Source organism: Acanthaster planci, linkage group LG05, assembly GCF_054643075.1.
Source record: "Acanthaster planci isolate LZ-2023a linkage group LG05, COTS_SCS, whole genome shotgun sequence".
Classification (NCBI taxonomy): domain Eukaryota; kingdom Metazoa; phylum Echinodermata; class Asteroidea; order Valvatida; family Acanthasteridae; genus Acanthaster; species Acanthaster planci.
In genome coordinates, this window is record NC_141781.1 from 18,314,275 (window position 1) to 18,341,587 (window position 27,313).

General features: G+C 41.6%; 2 long non-coding RNA genes across 3 annotated transcripts in view; one reads left to right on the forward strand and one right to left on the reverse strand.

Annotated features, from left to right (window-relative positions):
• LOC147799156 (uncharacterized) overlaps window positions 1-10,037 on the reverse strand; it is a 13,559-nt gene extending 3,522 nt beyond the window's left edge. Inside the window, exons 1-2 of the long non-coding RNA XR_015425506.1 lie at window positions 9,347-10,037; window positions 8,757-8,825 (exon numbers count right to left, since the gene is read on the reverse strand). This is a non-coding gene — a long non-coding RNA (uncharacterized LOC147799156). The remainder of the gene's footprint in view (window positions 1-8,756; window positions 8,826-9,346) is intronic.
• Window positions 2,753-26,839, forward strand: LOC110988709 (uncharacterized). 2 transcript variants are annotated; one of them, XR_015425502.1, is made up of 9 exons: window positions 2,753-2,872; window positions 7,239-7,342; window positions 7,611-7,709; window positions 11,413-11,476; window positions 12,190-23,153; window positions 23,574-23,709; window positions 24,048-24,140; window positions 24,696-24,765; window positions 25,164-26,839. It is a non-coding gene; the product is annotated as an uncharacterized LOC110988709 (long non-coding RNA). The 2 variants fall into 2 exon arrangements; XR_015425503.1 differs by having other exon boundaries at window positions 2,797-2,924.
• Window positions 26,840-27,313: the final 474 nt, after the last annotated feature.

Consider the following 27,313-nt stretch of genomic DNA (forward strand, 5'->3'; position numbering starts at 1 on the left):
GCAAAGGTGGATGCCATTAACTCTTGGCCCAGTCCAGACAATGTTAGGTAGTTGTGCTCTTTCCTGGGGTTTTGTGGATACTACCGCCGATTTATTAAAGGTTTTTCCAAAATTGCTAGACCTCTGCATCAGCCTACTGGAGGACTTCAAAGGCGGGAGTCATCGTCCCATTCTAATCCCAACAAACATGGGGACAGTAGGTCGTCACTTGGTTCTTCATGGACTGTCGAGTGTGATGAAGCTTTTCTCACATTAAAGGGGAAGATTTGCGATGCCCCTGTGTTGGCCTTTGCTGATGTTACTCAACCATTCATCTTGCATATCGATGCATCAAGGGATGGACTAGGTACTTTCTTGTGTCAGGAATCATCAGGTAAGCTACGTCTGGTAGCTTATGCTAGCAGAGGGTTAACCCGTACTGAACGGAACTACCCTGCTCACAAACTGGAATTTTTGGCGCTCAAATGGTCCATCACAGAAAAGCTCAAGGACTACCTGTACACAGCAGAGGGGGACAAAAGTTTTCACAGACAACAATCCTCTATGTACCCACTACAGCAAAACTGGATGCTTCAGGCCACCGTTGGCTTACGGCACTCACTGTCTTCGACTTCACACTACACTATAAGCCCGGACCCTGTAATAGAGATGCTGATGCACTGTCCCAGAGGCCACACCCCAAAGACAAAAATGCTGAAAATCAGAGGGACCAGATTCATATCCTTGAGGTTCGCTTGCAGGATGAGAATGATATTGTTGAAAAGTACTGTGACATTGACGTCATCCGTGCTGTCTTTGTTAGTCTAATGTCAAGTTCTGTATGCAGTAGTGGAGAAACTTCCACCTATCCTTAGTGCATTCTCTGGCATTGAGTACTGAGGCTATTCCTGCGTTGTATTCAGATCCAAGTGGAGTGTGTAATGAACCAGTGGATTGGTAGAGAGAGCAAGCCAATGATGATTCTATCCAAGGAATCCTTTCAGCCGTCAAGACAGGAAAGAAGCCGAACGCTGAAGTTGACGTAACGCGTGAGCAGGAACTCTTGTTGGCTCAGTTCAACAGGTTAGTTTTGAGAGATGGTATCTTGTATCGCCGAATCATCAGTCCAGGTGGTGAAGAGATGTTCCGGTTGGTGTTGCCAAAACGGTTTCGGGAGCGGGCAGTACGAGGACTTTATGATGACCTTGGTCACATGGGAGTGGAAAGGGTAGTTGCATTGGCTCAACAGCGATTTTACTGGCCCAAGATGACCTCTAAGATAGCTGGATTTCTCAGTGCATCAGATGCGTAGCCCGAAAGACAACACAAAAAGTAGATAGACCCTTGGTTAACATCGCCACCAGCTCTCCTCGTGAGTTGGTGTGCATGGATGTTCTGAAGTTGGAACCTTATAAGAGTGGGTACAAATACATCTTTGTCTCAACCGATCATTTCTCTAGATGTGCCCAAGCTGTGCCAACTAGAGATAAATTTTTAAGAACTGTTGCGATTGTGTTGTGGGAACATTGTTTCCTGCACTACGGACTACCAAAACGTCTCCACTCAGACCAAGGTCGGGAGTTTGACAACAACCTTATCAAGGAGCTTGCTTCGCTTCTGGGTAAAGTCGAAGTCAAGGACAACTCCCTATCACCCGCAATCCACAGCCTGAACGGTTTAATCGCACATTGCTGAACATGTTGGGTACTCTACCAGCTGAAAAGAAACATACATGGCGCAGATTCGTTCCAAGACAGGTCAACCCAAAGGCCCAGAGAAGTAAAGGAAAGCATCATCAGGTCAGATTCCATCCCAGACTGAAGATATAGATGAAGCGTCTGATTAAGAGGAGGCAGAACTGATTAGTACTCGGCCTAATAGTGAAAATCCTGAGCCAGTTTCCCAACCATTATACCCAGATGTTGCATCTCAGGTTGGCATAAGGAAACCATTCCTGTAACAGACTGTATCGCTTTTGTGGCGAGCACGGATAGTGACTTGTGAGCAGATGCTGAAGTTTTTGTTCCCAAGAAATCGCCCATGAGTTCGGAGCTAAACGGCAGCTCCCCAACTATTAGAGTAGACGAGCAACTGCCGGAAGCCACGGAAATAAGGGTTGTAGATCCTGGAAACACTCTGACAGGTTGTGGTACATGTTGTTTAGCCGCTGACCTCAATGCTCAGTCTAATAGCGATGATTCTGACAAGACAGTTGTGAGTGTAGGTGTTCCATGTAGTTGCATTTTTTCTAGAGTCTCTAACTAGGGATTCACACGATACGCGAACCGGTGGTTGAGTCTGAACTTAAAGATAGTGATGAGGATGTAGGAGGGACGCTTCATTTGGGTGAATCTGAGCCGATGGTCGTGACAAGATGAGCATCGATACATCTTGCAGTGGTTCCTGCCATGAGGGCCCTTCTGTTGTGTCAGACCTAGAGACTGAACCTGGGGAGGGGGCAGTGTCAGTGATCTACATCCCCAGGATTCTGGGGATACCTACGAGTCTGTAGAAAACCATCCAGTACGATCAACTAGGCCTCGGGTGCCTTCGAAAAGATTTACGTATGATGCTTTGGGCCAACCTACCTGCAAAACTTTTCATACTGAGGTGAGTGGTGGTTGGATTCCTGCATTCTGTAAGACATTTTGTAACACAACAGTCTATCCTGGTATCGGGACGATACAACATGTTTAGAAAGGGGGAGTGTAACCGCCGGCTATTTAGGAGTCGCGTACAGTAAAAACGTAACTAGCGCCCTCTGGCGAAAGAAAAGCTCACCTTGCCGTTCACTGCTTATTACTGTTAGTTATCGCTGAAAGTTGTGTTCAAGTTTAATCCTCAGACATCGTGTCAAAAAATTGTGGGTTTTTTTTGCTCCAATCATCGACAGGTGGGTTTTCCTAATATCCATTTGTACTGCTCAGCATACTGCTGGCTCTCAGGTATGTGATCATCATGTTGTTTGGGAGGGATTAAGTTCGTGAATTTTCATGCTGCATAAACTCTATTACTTATTTCATTTGAGACACAAGTGTATTACATGATCTTGATTGCCAACATTGGTCAGAAAATATGCAGAGTAATAGTTTTAACATCAGTACCTTTTTATTTTATGTCATTTTGTCTTTAAAGATTGCACGATCGTAATAAACTGTCGTTGTATGTCTAATCCGGTGCCGGGGATTAAACCGCTCGTCTTTTTGAGTTTGGGCACCAAGTAACGCGTAGACGTAAGCTCGAATCGATTCATTTACCATTGTAATTCCAACGTCTGTATAATTGTCCTTTTGTGTGGAATAAAGTCTTGCCACGCTGATTTGGCTTTAGCATCTTGTAAAATCCAGTCAATTTTATATTTAATCGTCAGACTCGAACCCACGGGTTGCCAATAGAGATCCATTAAATTGCCTTCGCGACCATATTCATTATAAGTCTTTTTTGGGTCGTAGTTTTTCCCTGGAACGGGCAGCCATTTTTTTACACCGGCATCAGCAAAACCTGCAGTGTCGTAATAATAAGCGGTACCGAGGCCGTTTGTATAAAGGATCGCGGGCTTGCCAAAAATTCATGTTTGGATCCATGTTAAACTCGCAACAAGTGTCATTAAACGCATTGTTAAACTAATAATTATTACAAGGATAGAATATATTGTCTGTAGGCAATGCCATACACTTGGCGAAGATCTTTTTACCGTATAATACACGTGGAAATTCATTAAAGCAGATATCTATATTGACTGGGGTAAACAATCCGTCCAAAATTTATTCCACACGCAGTCGTTGCGCAATACACCGCAAAATTGACTTGGTTTTGATAACTGACATCGGGTCTGTGGTCCAACGATCCACGACTTCTTGCTGGGTGACCTTTGGCGTTTTGTAAGCCGTTGTAATGTCAGCAAACTTAGCCAAAATTGAATTGTCTTTGTTTACCAAAATAAACAGGTTACTAAAATTAATTCCCATGTTTCTAAAATGAAGCTTTTTAAAAATGAGGCGCGGTGGGTTTCACTTCGAGTTGTTTATGGAAAGCGCCGGGGTCAAAGGTCAATGAGTTTGTTTCCGCATTCAATTGGGGACCCTGAACAATAGAGGACAATAAGGTCCCCAATTGACAGAGGGTCCCCAATCGACAACTGTGTACAAACATATGGGCAGTCTTCTAAAAAAGTATAAACAAAAGAGGAACAATAAGGGGTCCCCAGTTGCAGGCAAATACACACTTATGTGAGTGCATTGGGTCTGTGTGTGGGTTGGAGCGTGGAAGCAGAGTGAAAAAGGGTGCTGGTCTCGAACTCTCTTATACCATAGAGCTACTCTATGCTTATACATACATACATACTACTCGGGGCGGGGCCATGCGCGGCATGCAATGGGCCTTGACCGCAAAACAACTGCGAGGGGATCGTAAATATTCCAGAACACTTTGACTCCCAGTACTCCACTCATACCAAAAGTAATAATAAACAGCAAGGACACGATTCGCAATGCATGTACATGTACGTACTGGTGCTGGTAAATCTGACCTCGAGGCTGTCGTCGGAAAAATGCAGGTGCATGTGAAAGCTATTGTTTTGTTTCAAACACAAAGTGTTATCCAAAATAGCAGATACAGGGTGTGTTAGAAATTGTTCTTATATCTTGTGCAGGGGAATACTCGATCTGTGCTCAGATATGCCCGACCTACTGGTATGTTTATAAGGAATGTGTTTGAAAGGAAGATCTCAGAGCGTCTTTCTGGTAAACTGGGAGTTATGCAGGAATCGGGAGTCCACTATAGGAAAAGGAGCATCTTCAAGGAAAGTTACTTTCAACTTCAGCATTCTGTTGATGATTTGGGCTCCTTTTATAAAGGATAGCGATCGGCGGTGATTGAAAGAGTGGACTCCCATTCCCCACGCGTTGATTCGCGATTAAACTCTTGAACCTCAGAGAAAACGTTATTAACCAGATTACTTATGCCATCATGGTACAGTTTCCTTTTGGTGGTCTAAGTTCGTTTGATGTCGCTTTTTTTTCTGAAGTTGGACTAAGGAAACACATTTTTGGCAACTTGTACATACAGTGCTTATCAATATACGTTGGGTAAGGGCAAACCCGTTATATATAATTAACATCTCCCCAAATTAACATCTCCCGCAAAAAATACATATTGAATAAATAATTTGCAATGACATTAAGTTAGTTGATACATACCCAGATATCAAAAGATCAAGGATTTATTAATTTGTGGACATCAACGCATCTAAAACGGTGTCCTTCATTTTCCCGCATCTAAATAGCCAATAGGAAACAATATGTTTATTTTTTATTTCAGTTTTTCCTTGTTTGTGACAAGCAGTAAATACACAATGTCTCTGAAAAAAAATATTTTCATCGTATAAGTATTTAACGCGTACAACAGGACACCGAGTTACGAACGTTACTTGCCGGACTCGTACAGATGTCTTTTCTGTCACGGTAACTTTGTGTTCATTTGTAGATTTATCTCTTCTTTTTGTGTAATGTTAATAAACATGTTAAAGATTTGAACAAAGTTAATACCTTTGAATTTTATAGGTATTAAGTTTTGTCATTCATGTCACACATTTGGGTACATATTGTAAAGGACAAAACATTTTAAAGACTGGTAAACTTCAGAAGTTACTAGTTATCAAGAAACGGAAGGTCTTTTATTCACATTGAACCTACACGAAACGGGAACACCACATGCTGGTCCCTGAGCCACACAGTAACCGAAGCGTGGCCCAACAAAATACCCTTTACTGTATAGCATATACACATGTACATGTACACTGTACATGTACGTGTACATGTACAGTACATTATACACCATGGTGTACTGAAACTGCGCCCGCGGTCACTGAGGCTGGGCAGGGGTCACCATATACAAGGGTCTCTTGTGTGCAAGCCTGGTTTCTGCAAAGTACATGTACATGTAGGTCAATGAATGAAAGAATAGTTCCACTGGTTCAGCTGGTTCTGCCGGTTTCGCCAGGCATCGGTGTGGAAAATAAAATTCGTATCCACCTGGAGTAAATATGTCTGCCCACAGTGGCTAGGGGTGCACTGAACCAATTCAAGCTCCATTGAAAATAGTGTAAAATCAACCAAGTTTGAAGCCCCATGGCAGGCAACTGAAGTCCCTGAGGCCTCTCAAACAAAAAACAGTGTGTTGTTTGGTCCTTCAGGTTTCATTTGATTTTCAATTTTTAGTAGGTTAACCAATGAATTTTTTAATTATCCGCCCAAAACAAACTCCCCCCCCCCAAAAAAAGTGAATGTTGCCCAGCCCTCCCAGCGGCCATTTTTCAAATGACATCCCTTACCTTCCTGGGGCTCTTCTGACTAATTTTCAATCCCATTTTGGTCTGCTTTGCCCCCAGATGGGTGCCCCTGAATCTACAGAGATAATCCTGGGCCATACTGACACAATCCCACCATTTCTTGGCCCAAACAGACCCTCTTTTCGAAACAATCTCTGGGGGGTACTTTTTGTGCGCCTCAGCCTGGCGGAGAATTTTCCTTTAATTGGGACACTGCACCCCTAGGGAGCGACCCATGATGAACTGGCATCCCATCAAGGGGAAAATAGAAAATATTCTCAGTGGTTTCATGACAAGGAAACTAGATATAAACACCAATATGAGAACTCAATTGGCTCGGGACCAGACTTACGAGTACTCAACACCGCCTTGTGTGCTGGTGGGCTATGGTTATTGGGAACACATGTAATTTGGTGCTGGAAGAGGTTACATAACGTTGGCATCGATGTAGCTTCATCGATGTAGCTTCATCGGTCTTTCTTCATCGATCAAAAGAGATCGATCGATTGATCGATCGATGTAGGGAACGATCGATCGATGTAGGAGAACGATCGATCGATGTAGGGGGACGATCGATCGATGTTGAAGAACGATCGATGTGTTGCCTCCAAGTTTTTGCCTCTTTGGCGTTCTATACACAAGTGCATACTAAAAGAGAGGTGTGGCCTATGGAAAGCCATTGCTCTGATTCATTGGATGGTGGTCACTGCTACAGATTGTGCACAAAGCAATGGCCCATTCACATGTGTACAAACTTAAAATGACCAAAAGCGTCGAGGCCGTCCCTGTAATGAACATTTCTCGATGTTGTATTGGAAAGCTCGTGTTCTTTTGCCCGTAGTGTGAGGATTTTAAGAAAGTGCGGAGGGAAGATAGTGGAATTGTATCCTTGGTTGCAGATTCTCAATCGATTGATCCCTTCGTGTTGTAGATCAATTAAGGTTGACATCATGAAGGCCGTGACTCTGGGCTGTTTTTTCATCATCATTTTGATTGTTGGAACTGTGATGAGTTCTGAAGAACCAAGTGGACATGGTGAGTTGAATAGATCAGTCAGGTTAACGAGTATAACTTGAATTTCACATTTATATTTGGAAACGCCGCTGTCGCTATGTAAAAAAAATTTATGTTTTGTACACCCACATCCAGTTGTGTAGCACACAGGCTTTTCTTTGGCAATTAACATTTTGACTTTTGTGGAATTGACTTTATACCACATTGGATGGCTTTTGTCAAGGAAATCTATTACTATATCAAAATAAACGAAGTATCAGTTTCTTTATTTTTCTCTGTTGTTTGACAGGAAAGAAAGGTATCAAAAGAATGAACGAAGCAGCTGGCAACGCCGATTCAGACTCGGGCTGGTTTGGCTGGAAAGAACGGATTGCACGCAAGGCAAGAGGTAAGTGGTGTCATTGCGCGTGTGCAGAAATGTTAGGTGTATGGAGAGATAACAACCATGATTATGTTTTCTACACAGCAGAGTTATAGACTCGATTGACCTGACTTGGACTCACGGTCGGACTCGAGTTGCTATATTTGTGACACGTAACCTGACTCGCCATAACACTCAGCTTTTGACACGTGACTTGATTCAGACTCTACAACTCTGCTCAATTGAACCCACTTAAGTTTGAGCCTATCAACTTGCCTTGCGTTCAACGGAGTTCAACTTCAACTGACGTCCCCTGGGTACGCCGTTTTGTTCATGAATTTATAAAAAATAAAAACGGCCACCTGCCGTCACCTCCCATATAAATCCTCCTTGTGTTCATGCTGAACAGCCTGGTTTAGTCACCTCTAACTACGGGGCCTCCCCTGAGTAGGGACAAAAAAATCGCGCTGGTCCCTGGCCAAGTGCCATTCAACTGTGTACAAACATCGTCCAGATGTGAGTTACATGTATCCTGTATTTATTATATCAACTGGTGCATGGCTTGCCCCAGGCCCTGCCTGTGACCCATAAACGACCTTCTAAAGGCTGTCGGGCTTTTAGAAGCTTCGCGGCTTTCCAGAAAGCGCGTGCCTGGGTAATTCTACCCTGGTATAGATAGCAAAGCTAAAGGCTATATTTCATGTGCGTTGTTACGCTTCGGAGCAGTTACTGAAAGCAAACAAAGAACTGTTGTAGGGTCAAAGCTCACTACCTATGGCCAAAAAAAAAAAGACTCCGGTTTCTGGTCATGGGTGAAAATAAATGTTCAGCTCCGGTTTCCGGTTTTAAATGAAATTCTAACGAGGTAGCAGTATAAGATATTCTTTGCACGTTGTTTGCTGCCTTAGCTCAGAGAAAACAAGTGGCACGTCAAAATAGGAAAAAATATGAAATAAAAACAGTTCAGCTCCAGAGTCAAAATGAAAATAAAATTCTCATGAGGTACATGATACACTGTTTTCTGTTTTAGCTTAAAAGAAACAAGCTGTGGATCTTCAGAAGTACAACACGCACCTCAGCCTCAGAGGAGTCTTGTGAATCGTATAGCCTATAGGGCTAATTACTCAGCCATGTTTATTCGATCTGGAAAACACGGAAATAACAAACAATATAAATGCTTGTTCCATTATAATAAAACTGAATTTCCAAAGATGATCTAAATTCTGTGGACTGTATGTATAAAGCAATGACATGACTGGCTGAATTCAAAATACTGATGTGCATATAGTTTTTCTAGTTAATGTTGTGTCACTGAAATCTAGACTGAAGTTATCAGTTCTTTCATTAAGTAAATGATTCACTATAAAGACTAACACTTTTAACTTGAAAACCTTTCTAAATCCGGAAATTAAACACTAAGCTATGTATGTCATATAACTTTAGAAAACAACTAATGTAATTCAGAAGTCTTACTCAATCTTAGTGTTCTAAAGCGTGAACCTATATGGGTATTTATATCAACTTAAACTGGCTTCATGTCTTACAAAATACACATAGTTCCACTACAACAATAACTTCATGCAAATCTAACGTTAAACACTATACTAAATTTCTTCCTTAAATCTCAAGAAATCCTTTAAATGAAGAGTCAAATGAATGCTTACTTCTTTGGCAAAACTCCTCTCGGTAACTGTCTAACGTTGGTCTAGTAAAACTGGTGAAAACTGTCACATGTTGGACAAGACTCTTTCAAGAGAAAACATAAGAAAAGATGTCTGACAAGCATGGTTTAGATACAAAGCTCCAAACTATTGAGGGCGCTGTTCAGAGTTCTGGCCTGGCTCACTGGAACAAGCTGCATTTAACATGCTGGGGAAAATTCAGCTCAGAAAATAAAATCTCCTCTCATTCTAATCTACCTTTGTTCTTGGCAAGTGACGATTAACTATGCATGAGTTGTTACATGTATGGTTGTCATAACACGATGCATGTCCATCGCCACTGCATGCGTATCTACCGCCACTGCCTCACCGCCACTGAAACAGACTGTCGCCTCACGGTTTGTTGCTCAAAAGCGTTTTCAATTTGCATACCACTTCGTTTGTCTTTCTCACAGACGTACGTGGGCCCGGGTCCGAATCAATTGGCTACGGCCAGAAATTAAACTGAGTATTTGGCAGCGTCCAAGGCTAGGTTCCCATAGAATCATATGTAATATCAAGCCGCAGCCAACTGATTCGGACACGGCCTTCGTGTCAAGATGCACGGATGACGTCATCTGATCAGAGTGCCCGACTGAAATGTGTAGAGGCCTAGGGGGATTCCTTTACCGTATATATTACTCAACCCCTCCAATCAAAAACACGTTAAAATTACGCGGTAGCAGAATTCCTGCTGACCAAGTAAGTTTGGTGGCTTTTAGAAATCGTTTTATGCAAAACTAAAAAAAAAATTATTTTCCCGACGCGCAGGTCTACGGCGACGCGTGCGGTGACCAGAAACCGGAGACTTTTTTTGGCCTTTTCCTTTTTTCTTTTCTTTTTTTAATTCATTTAATGGTTTGAGGGTGCAGAGGACATCCATGTAGGAATTTGAAACCATTTAGAAGAACATTTATGTTTAACAATTAATAATAACGTGATTAAAAGACTTCCGTCACCACAATCCACATAGAAATAGTTAATGGGAAAAACACATATGCAGCGAAGGGTTTTAAGATAATCAGCGTAAGACTTCTACTTCGGTCTTGTCTTCCCAAGGCCACGTCTGAATCACTTGGCTGCGGCTTGATATCACACGTCCCTCGCCTTATCGGTCTACTTGGACTTGCTTATGTTTGGACCAAATCGACGTTTGACTTGACATGACTTGACTTGTAATTGTGACTTGACTTATGACTGGACTGCTAGACTTGAGAATTGACTTATAGACTTGCGAAAACCGACTTGTGATTAGACTTGGACTTGCAAAAGTTGACTTGCTACCACTTCCGCGTTACAGTCGTAATTATCATCGACAGCGTCACCAAAGACTGTAAGCAGTCGTGATGATGAAAAGGCTTTAATGGGGAATGACTAAAACAAAAACGCAGACAACTGGAAAAGCCCGAACGTGCTCAAAGTGGCGTTTGCTGACTGATGTGTCGGAGTTGTTGAATGCGACTCGTACGCATGCCGATATGCTGATGTCACACAGTCTTTGTCTTACTGGCTCCTATGCCAGAGTCTCAGTGGGTCAATTATTCCTGTTGCGAATAAATAAACCGTAAAAACATTCCAATTTCTCAAGCTTGTTTTAGGAGTGGTGACGTATATAACCTTGGTATCTGCTGTCGCTTTTCTTTCGACAGTCACTGTAACATACGTGCTTCGACCGGAAAATGGCGTCCGTACGTGTGAATTAACTTTCAGGCGTGGTATGGGTGGTTCCTCAGTTGTTCCTTTGGTAATTTCGATTTGAAGCAACTCTGTCCATTGAAGAGCACTGTCGTTTTTGTTGGTTGGCAACACAACCGTAATTCGTGCGTTTTACAGTCGTTTGTGGACCTGCCAAGTGCAGTTCCCACCAAAGGAGCCTCTGTTGCCAGGAACATGGCGCCCTCTCTTGGTGTTTCTTCGAGCTCATAGGGGAATGACAGTCTCAGTCGGATTTTTTCCTGCGGTTTCTTGCGTATAATTATAGAATTTCCCATGTTCATTACAGTGTCTTTGTTGTATTTCTCTTTTGGTAGATAATAGGCAGTCTTGTCCCTGCTTGAGAGTGTGTGGCACCTGCTACTGTTGTATTGCATAAAGGTAATTATAGTTATTACATTCTAGTCGTCCCAATTTCAGTGTTTCATCTTCGTATGTGAATCGTGAAATCGGCCTTGTTGACTACTCATGTCAGGGAATGAACACCGTGCTCCTTAGACCACTGCTGACAATTTTTAGTTTAATTTCTATTGGTTCATGATACTTGAGTTCAATATAACTCATATTCGTTGTTTTCTCTACACTGCCCGTCTATGTTATAATCACTACAGTGTTCCATTAGTGAGCACTTTTCGTTTTGCGCTGCATGTGAAAACTAAACATTTGTCCGCGTCTATCCTTCAGTGAAAATTTCAATTCTTGCAATAGGCCTAAGGCTTCGTCCAATTTCTACAAAAGTGGTGTTGAGGTATTTCCGAGCAGAAACTTAAAGGTTGGCATTCCAAACTGACTTGTGATGAAATTGGGCTGAAAAAAATTTACTGAGACAAAGGCAAATTCCAGTTAAGCTCTTTGAGGCTTGAATCATGATCATCTGTTGTACCATTTCCTGCGTTGTGCTTATCAACTATGGCCTTTTTTATTTTCTTTTATATGTGTTTCTTCAACACGTTCCATGATTTTATTCTTTGTCACTTGCATTATCATTATCGTCCGCTTGTCCTCGTCCTGTTCCTCCTGCTCATCATTACCCCAATCATTCAAATTAGCGCGAGCCATCGTGCTGTCATTAATTTGTCTTATGTTTGTTACAGGCAGCCATAGATTCTCTACAGTCAGAGATGCGGTATCATTTGGATGGGCTGAGTTTACTTTATGAGGAGGAACAGAAATTTGGAGGAACTTTATAGTTTTTATTAATCAAGTTTAGGCCTCAAAAAAGTAAATAGTCGGCCTCTGGTCAGCGCGCGCGTCGATTTTGAACGCGCGGGTCAATTTCTTCCTTTATTTCTTAAACTTTTCGAAACAGCTAGGCCTATTCTCTATTTCTCTATTTCTGCACCAACTGAATGTTTGCAAGTAGACTGATTCCCGGCCACAAGTCCGCAAGTCCGAAGGGCAGTTTGTTCAAGGAACCAGACTAATTCGTGGGTATCTCGTACCCAGTGATAGATCCATTACGACTGCGTAACGCTGAAGTCGAATACAAACAGTAGACCACAGGTAGGTTACAAAGTTGCAGCCAGCTGATCAGCAACAATGGCGGCATGACGTGCGACGTGCTACCACTAGCCTGTGCTCTTTGATTAAATATGTCACTCATTTCCGTGTGCGTTGCCAGCCTTAAAAAGCCATCCTTCACCCCCGGGAAACAAAACAAAGCAAAAACGCATGGGGCTTATAGTCTAGCGCAGTGAACCAGTTCGGTATTTGAACGTACAGCGGATGACCGAAATAAAGCACGTTGTGGTCGACCAGGAACCAGCAATACCGCACTTAATTAAGGGCCCACATAATCCGCCGTTGATTCGGATTCACCAGCGCTGAACATGTTCACCCTCGCGTACTTCGTTCTCAAATGATTTTGTTTCGAACAACCGAAATGGCTCATTATAGCATTTTGCTTAAAAGCTTCTGAGTTTGTTTTATCTGCCGTGAACCTGATGGGGTAAACAAGCGAGAAGCATAAAAACGGAACTGAAGAAACAAAACCCAACAATTCAAAACAAAAGCAAGAATGATAGAAAAGCTTGGGCGTAAATCGTGATTCGGGGTCTTTTTAATGCTTAGTTTGGTTTCCCTATCAAACCTCTGCCTGAGCACCATCAGTTATTGTGCTTCCTGAAAGCATGTCTTGCTCTGTATTTTGCTCTGTTTGGGTATAAATATCGAAGATAAACCAATTCTGATATAGACACAATGTGTCAAACAATTAACGTATCGTTTCTTACGTTAGGAAATCAGGACCAAAACATGATCAATTTCTTTGAAGAAGATCGCTCTCCCTGAATCGTGAATTGTGGCCAGATGCACACTAGTCTGAACTGATTGCAAAACAAACCCTGTTGGTGTCTGGCGTAAAAAGCTACATGTATTATTTGAACTTGTTGACATTCAACCGGATGCCCCCAGTGTGCATTATCAATAATCAAAAAACAATTGGGCATTTTCTTTGTATGAGGACTACATGTTCTTCGCGGTAATTTTCAGTTATTTTCCATTTATTTCAAGTTGGTAGCTGGGCCCACCATTACCTGTTGCAGTAGAATCTTTGTATTACTGTAGTACTTGTTTATGACCTAATTAAAAGATGGATTCTGCAAAAACAAATGTATCATGTCCTGATTTACTACAAGAAGTCTTCGTCATGCATGCTGAGTAATACGCATTCTTTTCTTAACATCGTAACATACATGTATGTCCGCGTCTGGATTTCGTGCTGTGATAGTTGAACAGCCGAGGCAACTCCATAACTGCCAGATTGCAGTTTTAAAAAACCAGTCTGTTCGACCAGAATCTACACGTTAACTGAAAACTGTTAGAATCATACTTTATACCATCAGGATTGCCATGACAGCCAGAACTAGCCAAATCAACAAGATTTCAATGGATTTTGACTGGCACTGTTAAATTTGACCATGTTATAAAACATTACATTGACACATATTGCTGGCATTGTTGACCGTTTTAGAGGCGCACTGACAGTTACAATCCATTATTGTAAACAATGACTTGGAAATTCCACAGATGCAATGGAACGTCAGTAACCCTGCAGAGGAATTCAAGAATTGCGAAAGAAATATTTCAAGGTTTTCAATGTAGTCGCAGAATGTCACAGTTCAGAATTGGACAACGGGGATAACACACACACAGTTGACGACTTCAAAACATATTATTCTGTTTATACAAATTCTTATTTAGAACTTGCTTCCAAAGTATTTACAATATTCCAACCTTAAAACACAAAATAAAATTAGTGGTTTCAGCAGTAAGATTTCAATGTTAGTAAATGTTCAAGTAAAAATTTAATATCTTCGATCCCAAATACCTCATATTGACAGGAAATGTTCACGTCCTTACTGAATACTGGACAGTTATCGCCAGATCTTACTCTTAGACAGTCAAAATACCTCCAAAAGATTTGAGTGCTTTAATCGTATCACATTTGATCTTTCTTATCCACAATTTGAATAACACAGGCAATTACAGACAGAGCAGTTGATCCTACATCTCTCGTGTCTAACGGTCTTTAGCTTCGTCGTCGTCGTCGTCGCAGCAGCAGCAGCAGCATTTAGCATATCAATTACTTCCTCTTCTCTAACAGGATTTAAAAAGAGTGAATGCGGGCACCTGTCATTGAGAAAGGACAATTGGTTTTTATGCTAATGCAAATTTAAATATTCATTAAGATAACTGAGGTGTCATATCAGGTGCAGTCAATATCTGACCGTGAAAACCTGTAACGAGCACAATGCCCTCACTTGTCTAAAAAAGCGAAGTTAACTTCCAATACACTGAACCCAAAATGATTTCAAACAGTATTCATAAATTTAATTGTGTAAAACAGTGAGTCTAATCGAACGACTGCATGAGACATCATTGGCCTTGTAAACTGCACCTACCCGTCATACGTGCACGGTGTGGCCTTTGCCTGGTCAGTGTGACCAGGCCGAGAACCAAACCTGTGCACATCACTTTGCGGAGGAAATTATGCCCGGGCAAATGATTCCGTTAATTAAAAAGCACGAGAAGGGTGTCGAATATGATATTGCAGAGGTAAGAGTAACTACATGTACTGCGAGTTTCAAGCAGACCACAAGGCCTTTTTGGGGGCAAAAAAGGGTTTGATGTTTAGGCCCCCCCCCCAAAAAAAATAGTCTCCAGTTTGTGGTCACTGCGCGCGTCGCCGTAGACCTGCACGTTGGCAAAATAAAGACTTTTTTGCATTAAACAATTTACAAAGCCGCCAACTTTAATATTTGGAGGGGTTGAGTAATATATACGGTAAAGGAATCCCCCAAGGCCTCTACACATTTCAGTCGGGCACTCTGATCAGATGACGTCATTCGTGTATCTTTGACACGAAGGCCGTGTCCGAATCAGTTGGCGGCGGCTTGATATCATGCATGATTTAATGGGAACTAGCCGTGGATGCTGCCAAATACTCGGTGTAATTTCCGGTCGTAGCCAATACGGTTGATTGATAATAGTGTGCCTCCAAGAGTTTGCAACACGTTGGCCAATCACAACGCGCGAAATTTGTCGACCATTTCTAAACGTGCGCTTGATCGACAGATTTCGCGCATTGTTATTGGCCAACGCTTTGCAAACTCTTGGAGGTGCACTATTGCGAAACGCCCGTATTGATTCGGGGTGCACCCTGGTAATTAGGCCAGAAATATGTCCGCCGAGCTCATTAATAAAAGTTATACACTCAAAATATTCTATATTAGAGGGTCCTGAGAGCCATGGAACTGAGGAATTCAAGAAATATGAGACTGGACCTCTGCGCCGGACTCGGGGCTTCCAATTCTGAGCAATTTGGATGTAATCGGGTATGAAAGTGGCACTATTTGAGCCATTTTGCTGAGGGAGGGTTTTTCAAAATGGCTACTTTTCTGGACAGGGACATTTTCTGCATTTTAGGGGTGGTCTGCTTCTGGTGAAAATTTCTCAAAAATTCATTGGCCAACCCCCCAAAAATTGAAAGGAAAATGAAAGAGGACATGGGGAACATCATTTTTCTGTGCAGCCTGAACACCTGTGAGAGTTGTGAGTATTTTTAAAATATTTGTGAAGTATGGGGATTTATCACTGCTGTCTATGGGAATTTATTTGTAGTGGTGCACCCTTCGGACCCGGGCCCACGTACGTCTGTGAACCAGACAAACTAAGTGGTCTTGCAATACAAATTGAAAACGCTTTTGAGCAATAAATCTTTAGGAGCCAGTCTATTTCAGTGTCGCGGAGGCAGTGGCGTAGTACGCATGCAGCACATGCAGTGGCGATGGACGTGCATAGCGTTATGACAACCAAACATGTAACAACTCATGCATCGTTGATCGTTTCTTGCCAAGAACAAAGGCAGATTAGAGTGACAGGAGAATTTATTTTCTGAGCTGAATTGTTTTCTCCAATATGTTAAATGCAGTTTGTTTATTATAAGCTAAAACATAAAACAATGTTCACAGTATATCATTTGCCTCATGAGAATTTTATTTTCATTTTGACTCTGGAGCTGAACTGTTTTCATTTATTTTTGTAATAGGTTAATTGACGTGCCACTTTGTTTCCTCTAAGCTGAAGCAGAAAACGATGCGCAAAGAATGTCACTGTACTGCTACCTCGTGAGAAATTCATTTAAAACCGGAAAGTGGAGCTGAACATTTATGTTTTACATATGATTTTTCCACGGTTTTGCAGTGCTACTGTATTTTAACAACCTCAGTCTTGCCAAGAAATTGAAGCCTCTTTTATGAGTGAGTTGACTGAAACCATTGCCTCTCGTCATTTTTTATGGTCTTTTATTAATTCCAAGTTGTTAATTCACACTTCACGTAGTAACAAGGCCATACGCTCTGAAGTATATGTGCATGTACAGCACTTCTAAGCAAAAAGAAGAAGAAAAACGGGTCACGGTACCACAGTACATTTATCCAATCTTAAATAAATCACACAATAAAGTTGCATCCTGCAAATTCAGTGTAGGCCCCTATACATTGTCTTCAACTACAAGAATGGGATTAATCTGGAAACTTTGGAGTTTTTTTTTCATCAGGATTTTCCTGATTTTTAGGATTTTTGTGAACAGTCTCTTTTAAAAAGTAGGAAATCATGTGTTTACCGCTTAGGTGTCTTACGTGTAAACGTTAATTGATATAGAACACAAGAAATGGCAGACAGTGTACACCACAGACTGCTGTGCGGCCCTTGAAACCCCTGATGATTATATCGAGGATACTTCCTTTCTTCTAATCTCACCCCTCACCTAATAAACCCATATCGGTGCGATCGATAGATCGCTGGTGTACGTGTTTGCAGAAGTTTTACCGGTACACCTAGACGCAGATTATCGACATCGGCATGAAAAGTAAGAGATCACAGTTCACAAGACATTTTCCCTGACAACAGGTCTTCCACCTAAACCTAAAAAGAACAAAAAGCCAAGAAATAAAAAGTAAACAAGAATAACTTAACGATGGACTATTACAATAATTCTAGTTAGTTTCCATTTACGTCTTGCGGCTGAGGGTAGGTCAGTGCAAAGGGGATCTCCTTAAAGTACTGTTACGGAATTACCTAGAAACCCCAGACTTTAAGTGTTCCCCCGACGGTCACTCAGCGAGTGTGGTACTCCCTCAGGAAAACCTACGACCGGAGGGGAAGGCTCGTTGGACGGAGATGTACCGCCTTATTCGCAGGGCTGACCGGACAGTGCCCCAACAACCTCCGCGGGCACAGACAGGGCAACTACGGACAGGACAAGAACAGACGGGACAAGTAACTACATGTATATGGAAGCCTCTTTTATTCATACGTTAATCATACAAGACAATGTGAGCTTCTAGGTGGTCACTATAATGTGGGACCCTCAAAGGACTGTAGGACTTCAGTTGCAAAGCCTCTACTAAGCGCTACCGTAAATAGCCTCCCGCTACCCTTGCGCCTCCTAGTTTGGACCCTCTCGTAAGGTAGCCTCCAGGCTACAAGTATTCGTCTCCAGGGTACTCCACACCCCTGAGAACCAAAACTAATCCCTGGTTCCTTCCCTGGTATCCCACCGTGGGTTCCACTCAGGTATGTACAAAGGCCCACGCTCAAATCCGCGTAGTGCTTCCCGTAGCCTCCTATTACCCGAGCCTGACTTCAGTACGTCCGTCTTGGACAAGATCCAAACTCCAACCACCTGGCTACAGCGCGCGAGCTGTCTTTTGGGTCCAGTTCACTAATTCAAGCCCCATTGAAAACTGTGTAAAATCAGCACCGTTCAGGGCCTAATAGCATGCACACCAACATCCCTGAGATTTCTGAAACACAAAATTCTTGTCTGGTCACTTATCTTTCGATTTCTTTTTAATTTTTTGTCGGTTAACCAATTACATTTTTAATTATTCCCACAAAACAAAACCACCCCCCAAAAAGTGATTTTTCCGAAGTCTGATTGCAGCCATTTTTCAAGTGGCAACCTCAGCTTTCTCGGGCACTTAGGACCATTTTTCAACCGTAGTTTTTAGCCCTTCTGCTCTCATATGAAAGCTCAAAGACCCAGGGAGTTGATCCTGGCAACGATTTACACAATCTCACCATTTTGGGGGCAAAACAATCTCCTTTTTCAAAAGATACTGTGGGGGGGCACTTTTAATGCTAATGAGCTGGTCAAAAATTCTCACTTGAATTAGTGGTCAGGCTGCACCGTTTTATTCGCATAATAGCGCCCTCTTTAGCTGAACAGGGTAAGTCCTGCGCTCGCGCTGTCTGATAATGTACCACAGTATACATGTAAATCATTTGCGTCACTGTACTTTAGTTTCCTGATTATTTTTCACACTTCTTTCTTTTTTCCCTCCTTGTCCAGTCATGTTCTGCCTGTATTCATATTTTTGTTTATGTGTTTTTTTACAGTTAAGTAGACAAGTACTGATTGAACTTCTCAGCCATTAAGATCTTAATGGCTGAGAACTGATTTTCCCTTGACGCAGTTTTGGCAAGCATAGCTGAATAGTGCATGGGATCTAAGGGGCTGAAAAGTTCAAGAGTGGATCTAAAATGTTTTAAAGGCGACACTGAGTCGTTGTATGATACGTTATTTTGTAAGAAACCTCATTGGTTTAAAATCTAGGGTAACGATTTCCACGGCATGTCATTGTGGAGTTAGCCAGTTGCTTAAAAGCAATGTTTATAATGTTGATTTCCGCATAACAGGACACAGTATTCACTGTTAATGTTTTTTTTGCGACATCTAATATATAAGAATTTTTCACGACTATTTATAAATATATTTTGCAAAGTTGTGAATAAGTCGCGACTACCAGTCGTGAATATTCTGGACAAGTCATAAATTTTTGTCGTGAATATTTCCAACACCTTGAGGGGTTCAGCAATGTAGCAGTTTAGCAGTAATGTCCTCTTTTTAATCATCTGTTTGCCGGTAAATACAAATTAAGCTACTGAAAAAAAATGTTCGCGAGAAAATTCACGACCGGTGCTGAAAAATTTTCTAGACGTTGTAAATATATTCACTGCTAGTTTTACATAAATTCACGGTAGATATCTATGACAGGTTGTGAATAAATTCACGACGTCACAAAGATAATCACGACTAGCCATGAACAAGTTCACGGTGTCGCAAAAATATTCACTACAGTCGTTAATATTTGTGTTCCTCAAGGGCCACCATAGTTTTCAAAAGCCCTTCTTCCAGCGCGTGGAATGTCGATCATCATTTCCAGTGAACTTTCACCCGGGTTCTTGGATCAATGAACTTTCACCCGGATCTTGGATCCTGGATTGTCGCCAGAATACCGCAGTCGTGACAACATGAGATTACATTGTTTAAGAAAGCATGTACTAAATGTTAGCTTGATGTTGTGGGTATTGTTTAATACCCTACCGTTGCGATTTAAGAGACCAAAGAGCCTCATATAAACGAAGAGACCTGGCACAGACTGATGATAATACACAAGAAAATGGAAGTAAAATTATTACCAAGTAATGTTGTGATTAAAAACTGTCAGCGAAAAGCCTGATATTAATATGACTATGGTGACTAAATGGGTCATGCACAAGAATGGTTACAAGCCAATCAGTGGAATGGATAAGACCTATTTCGTGTTAGCCAGCCGTTCAAATCTCCCTGTGTGCTGGTATATTGGCTTGTATTAGGGGTGGCATGCTGTGCTCATGGTAATTTACGCATTCAAAGTTTAACGTGGGACGATCTGTGGGAGATATATCCCCAACTCGTGGACCAGAGGATAAACCTTGTGATCATCATCCATGTTTTGGATTTGAAACAAAATCTTTTCGGCAAACGAAAACGCATGACATGTTAAAGCGTTCTAAAACAGTACAAAATCGTTAAATTGCGCCGTTTTAATATAAGGTTCAGGCACAAAAGTGCGTTAGATGATTATAATTATTGTCTGCTGTGAAGGGGTCCATTTTTGGCATACCGTGAGTAGTGTACAAACCAATCGCTGCGACCCGTCATAGCTGACATTTTGACATTTCCGCGCGGAAACCTTGAGAGTAATCTTTTCAGTGCTGTCATTTCTAACTTCTAAAACTGTTGTCTCTTTCCTGATGCAGTGCAGAATTCGCGAGCTATTCCCGCAAAGTGATGATCCTCATTTTTCTTCTTGCTGATGCTGTCCTAATCAAAATTCAACTTGAACAAGACAAACGGAGCAAAGCAATTACGACGATATAAGACAACAATGGCGGTCGTTACAGAAACAAGGCTTCACGTACCGCTCCCTGAAGTATGATCCCGCAGGAGTATACGGTAGGCCTATACAATGAGGGCACACAAAAGCAAAAAACACTAACGACATTTACGAGAGCTGTATGATTTTTTTTCTACGTCTTGCTTAGTAAGTGTCAGGTCGGTGCCGATAGAATAAAGTACTCTTGTTTCCATTCTTTTCTGTCGTTAAGTATTTCTTCTTTTTTAGCTTTTCCCATGCAGTCCCTAATTCTGTTTGTTTTATATTCATATTCCTATTTACACGTATTTTTTCACAGTTCTAATTTGACGAGTTTGGATTAAGCGTTTAATGACAGATTATCTTCTTGTACACAACAATTAAGGCAAGCACACCTATTGGTATCCATTGGGGTAAGCTGAACAGTAAAAAAGTGGTCCACACTCCCCCCGGAAAATGTTTCCCTGAAGACTCGCTGGTTTAAATCACGGCGGGGGGGTTGATTTCAACTACACGTACATGTGAATGTTGGATGAGCTCATTGCTTAAAAGCACTGTTAGAAGTTGAATCCTTATCACAGCAAAACACACTTTGGGGCCAATGTCCAGGATGTGAAAACTAGAACCTGCTGCCGGTGGCACGGTCTTCCAAAATCCAGGGTAACGTACGCTATGCCGAGTTGTTTTTCAAATTCAATGTTGCACGACCAAGGGCACGCCATGTTGATCATTATGTGTTGCTGAACTTTTCACCCGGATTGGGGCCCTGGATTGTCGCCAGAAATTTGCAGTTATGAAAACGTGAGATATTATTGCAAATACTGTATGTGTTTCACAGTGATTTTCCATAGCCCACAGTTACGCACAAGAGTTTAGTGAGAAAGAGGCGCTGTTGGATGCCTTTTTTATGCTTATTTCGCAGAAATTACAGTGAAATGACTTGGGAGTACGGTTATGATTAAACTCACTCAAAAGGGTTACACACAAATTTATTGCCAGTCCCGCCAACGCGGCGATCCGACTGAGTCTGCTAGTGTTTCGTGTGAAATCTGTCGTCCACTAGAAAAGTTCTCAATGCTTGCTGGCATTTTGACTTGCAAGTAATGTAAATGCTTCCGTCCATGTTTGAAACAACACCCAATCCCTTCCAGCTCAGTATCCCTCCCTTTATGGCTTTTCGATTTTAATCTAGTGTCCTCGCCGGCACGGCCGCCGGGTTGGACTCTGTTGACATCGTTGTTTTACGCATCGCATTATCCCCCAGTGCAGTACCTGGTGCACCAAGTCGTGGGTAAACGTAATTCACCTTCCCGCTGTAATCAAAACACTGTTGTCAAATCACCCACATTTGTTTTTGTTGTTTTGTTTAGTTTTGTTTAGTTTTGTTGTGTTATGTTGTGTTGTGTTGTCTTTGGTTTGGTTTAGTTTGGTTTGGTTTGCTTTGGTGCTGAATTCAACGCGGCAACACAACCTCGCAGAATTTTCTCAGAAGGTATTATCGCATTGGCCCTTTCACCGTTGAAGACATTGGCCTCGCCAGCGTACATGTCAACGTCGTACGTGCACGATGTGACCTTTGTCTTCTGAGCGATCAGGCCACCAGACGTTACTGCGTGGAGGTCAGCCAGTCGTTAAAATCAACGTTATTCGCTCGTAAACGTAAGGGAATAATATTTGGTGATTAAGGACCCAGACATGATGAACGCTGGGAACCTCCTGCCAAGATTGCAAAATAATGCCTTGCGGCCGAGCGCACTCGTTATCGATTATTATGGCATCACGTACTGACCCTGATATTCGGTCTTGGATTGTCGCCAGCTGAGAATTTCGCAATATGAAAGTCGTGCGATTATTTTCGTGGAAGGAATATACCAAAAAGTTATGTAATCATGTCGGATAATAAAGAGTATACCCCCAATGTGCCTCAGACGAAGAACCTTTTTACCTTAACTTTCAAGAAAATAATAGTTGTATCACTATAAATTAAGGCGCTGTGATTTAAAAAAAAGTAGCACCAAACCTAATCGGCTTTTGACAAGAATGTGCGTGCACGGATGATAGTCAGCCCCCCAAGCGAATGGACTTGGCCTGCACCGTTTAAGGCCGCCTCTATTGATGTCTCCATATTTCACGTGCTGATATTTGTTTCCAGCGAATATTTGCACTCTGCGCCCATGCGTGATGACGTATTTGGACTAGTTCGGCACGAGGCAATCTCAGCCTGTTCAAAATGCTCTTGCGATGCAGTTTTTTATCGTGGGCTTCGTGGTACTGGATCATTTTAGTGGTTTCCTTTTCTTACTTCACATGCACGGCTTTGCTACCGCCGTCAGAAAATCCCAAACGAAGTGAACGTAAGTATAACCATGGGAATGATGTTCATGTAGGCGTCTTCGTATCTTGCTTTCGTTGCTTATCGGCATAAGCCCGGAGAAAAAAATAATATGCCTACACTTCAGCTCTCGTTGAAAAAAATTCCCTCTCAAATCATTTATGTTTAGACCTATGTGTAGATGCAAAGTATAAACAAAATTCTGTTTAAAACTGTTACGGTTGCTCCTTTGCCAATGATCACAGATCCGATTGCTGGCGGATGATAATTAAAATTTCTCAATCAAAACCAGAGACACCGACGGGCTCGTGAGGCTTTCGATGCATGTCTTGTGCATTTTGTTCGCAACAATCTCTTTTAGTGAAGTAGAGGCCATTTATTCTAAAGTTTGTCATTGTTAACATTTGTCGATAATGAATATGAATTGTGCCCTTGGCTGCAGATTCTCCATAGAATCTTTCCTTTGTGTTGCGGCGAAATTAAGTTTGACATCATGAAGGCTGTGACTCTCAGCTGTTTTTTCATCGTCATTTTGATTGTGGGAACTGTGATGAGTTCTGAAGTACCAAGTGGACATGGTGAGTTGAATTGATCAGTTAGGTAGAGGAAGATAACCTGCATTTCATATTTTCATATTTCGGGAGAATAATTTAAGTCCATTTTTTTTATTTCCATTTCCTGTCAAAAATGCCCAAGTCTGCTATGTAGTTTACTGTGACGTAATACTAATTGGACAATTAGCTTTGAGCAAAACGTATGCTTCTATGATGTGTTGAATAGAGGTTTTGCTGTGGCAACCGTGACTTTTGTTAAATTGTCTTAATATCACATTGGATGGCTTTTGCCAAAGAAATACATTGCTGTATAAAAAGAAACAAACCACCAGTTTCTTTATTCTATCTCCATTGTTTGACAGACGAGAAAGGTATTAAAAGGGTGAACGAAGCAGCTGGCAACGCCGATTCAGACTGGTTTGTTTGGAAAGACCGGGTTGCACGCAATGCGCAAAGTAAGTGGTGTCATTGCGAGTGTGAAGAAATGTTAGGTTCTGGAGAGTTAATGAGCATTATCTTTACGCTATGGTCGTAATGATCACCGACAGCGTTAGCGAAGAGCCTATGACAACTTTTAAACATTCATGATTACAGAAAGGATGGGGGGACGACTAAAACAATTGGAAAAGCTGAAACCGCATGCTCACTAGATGGCGTTTGCCTGCTTGGCGTTGAGATGTAGGCCTATAGGACTCGACCCGATATGCATACCGATAGACTGACATCACGCACTCTGGCGTACCGGCTGCAATGCCAGAGTCTCAGTGGGACAACTGTTCCTATGGCGAGTAAATAAAACCGTAAAATGTCATGTAAACATTAAAATTAATAAGTTAGAAAGAGCTGAGCAGAAGTGAAGTATGTTGGCGTGAAATAGACGAAACAAGTTTAAATATAAATGTTCTAATTTCGAATGCCCGAATTTAAAAATTGTCAAAAACGTGTCTCTGCCGTGTGACAGTCAGTTTGGCCACTGTGATAGCCGAGTTGTTTTGTGCGTCTTTTGACAGGATGCTGTATTAATTGTCGTCCGAGTTGCTACTGTTGCTATGCTTAAAATAGCAGGAAATGTTTTGTCAGGTAAGTTTGTGCCAATCGCATTCTTCCTCCCGGCCTCAGTGCTTTGTCAGTAAAGGCCCTATCCCATATCACAACCATAGCAGCATTCCTAACGTCTTGCACAGTCTATGGCAACAAAGTTAACATTTACTGCTATGCCTTTGAAAGGAGTGTATTTTTTGGAAAACGGTACGCTAAATTTCAATAAAATTTGTGGAATTGTTTTCGTAACTTTTGAATGCTCGGCACGACAAAAATGAGTCTTATATGTTATCAGGAAAATTTAACACGTTTTAACTTCAATCAATTAACCCTCAGTTCGCGTGTTCATAAACAATACGACTTTGTTTTTGTTTGAGCTATGGTAAAATAAATCACTATGAATTTTAATGTGTTGTACTTATATACCTCTGATACAGGTGACCGAGAAATTCGCTCGTTACTGCTGGCTTTGGACGGACTGTGTTCACTTGTTGATGGGAAGCCGAGTTTAAACGGTTTCCAGTTTCTTATTAGGTTATGAAATTAACGCAATTATAGCACCCTGCATGCTCTCAAGTTCATTGGGGTTGATTTTTATTTCAAAAACTGTTTAAAAAAGCACATAAAAGTATAAATCAGAGTGGGAAATAGTTAAGTGTGTATTTTTGTGTTAGAATTTTTTCATTTCCTGATTTGTCACTTAAACTTTATCTGAATACCATCATTGACGGTTCAAGCTTTACAACGTGTCAGTCACACGGTCATTTGCTGTTTGATCTGAGAGTGTAATATGGAGGATCACATCTACAGATTTGTACACATTGTGTAAGGCATCCTGTTTGTTCTTCCCATAATGAAAAAAAAACAAACTAAACTTGAACAGTTTTCGTCTGAAACAAGTACCCTGCTCTCTCTGAATTGCTGGGTAGTAACAAGTACACGTACTAGTCTCAACTTGCAGCATAATAGATCGAAATGCACCGGTAAAAAATTTGCAAGGATTTAGAGATATCTGGTCCAAAATATTTCGGAAATTGCTGCTGTTCATTGTACGTCTCTATTGCTGAAGGTAACTAAGTAGTTCAACATATTCAACATATTAGTTCAACATTTTGCCATGTGTGGTCTCTCGGAAATGGTCCTTAATTGGGTTGCTTCTAAGGTGCTGAAAAACCAGTGAACAACTATAAGCTTATCAATTTAGCTCGTAGATTCTTAAGGGTATATAATTGACGGCACTAGAGCTCCTGCGAAATATTCTTTTTGACGTGCTCTCATTAGGCCCCCCAAAATAATCAGTCTCTAGTCAGACCAAAGTTCCAGAATTGATGCGGTGATGCTTTTTTTTAGGGGGGGTGGTTTTTTAGGACTGTTTGGCATATTTAATCAAATAGCAAAGGCTAGTATTAGCACGTCGCACGTCATGCCGCCATTGTTGTTGATCAGCTGGCTACAACTTTGTAACCTACCTGTGGTCTACTCTTTGTGTTCTACATTAACATCATCGGGTACGAGCTACCCACAAATTAGTCTGGTTCCTTGAACAAATTGCCCTTCTGACTTGTGGACTTGTGGCTGAGAATCAGTCTACTCGCGAACATTCCGGCAGTGCAGAAATAGAGGGGGCTATTTTGAAAATTTTGAGAAAAAATGGAAAACAAATTGACGCGCACGTTTAAAATCGACGCGCGTACTTACCAAAGACCGACTTTTGGGGGGACCTCGGTAGGAAAACCTTAATTGTATCTGGAAAACGGTTCATGATAATTTAGGTAAAATATAACACTTTATGCACACGTTAGAGGCTTGTTTTACACTTTGACTCCTTTATAAACCGTAGGTGCATTGTTTTGCTGAATATCGCTAACAATTTTTCTTCAGTGTTGAAACAGTTCTGTAACCGGGAAATATTTCTTTTCAAACGATTTTTGTGCTAGAATTGGAGAAATGTTAGCTTTCATTCTTTGTAGCCTTTGAGACGTCTTGTTGTACACAGTCTAATTTTTCTTCCATGTGTTTGCTATTAGTTGTTGATATTACGCGTTGCTAAACCTTTGCAGTTCTTAGTTTAGTCATTGGTTCATTCATTGAAAGCCAAAGTTTGCAGAGAAAACGTGTCTCGTGTCTGGTTTGTTGAGAAGTCTTCGTCGTTTACTTACTACTGTGTTTGTTTTTAGCTGAGTCAAGCATATTTGTTCTACAAGCAGATAAACCAAATACTGCTCGCGCTTTGCTCACGCATTAACACGTACCGCGCAGGCGTAGTCCAACCAGAATGGCGCCTATGTGATAACAACATTTTACGCGTATTCACGGTGAAGTTCCCCATCTTGCGCCGCTACGCGGCGCTATGCTATCTTTGACAAGGACAAGTGAAAGAACGAGCATGTAGCTCATAGGGTCAAGGTTGATCCAGAGTATATTCAGTGTCGAGTTCAATTCGTTCTCATGTTGTCGTGGTATATATTTCTACCACAATGCAGACCAAAGATTATATAGCGCTGCGTTGTGGCGCAAGATGGATAATTTGGCCAAAAGGTCTTATTATCATGGGCGCCATTCGAGTGTGAACATTAATGCATAGGCG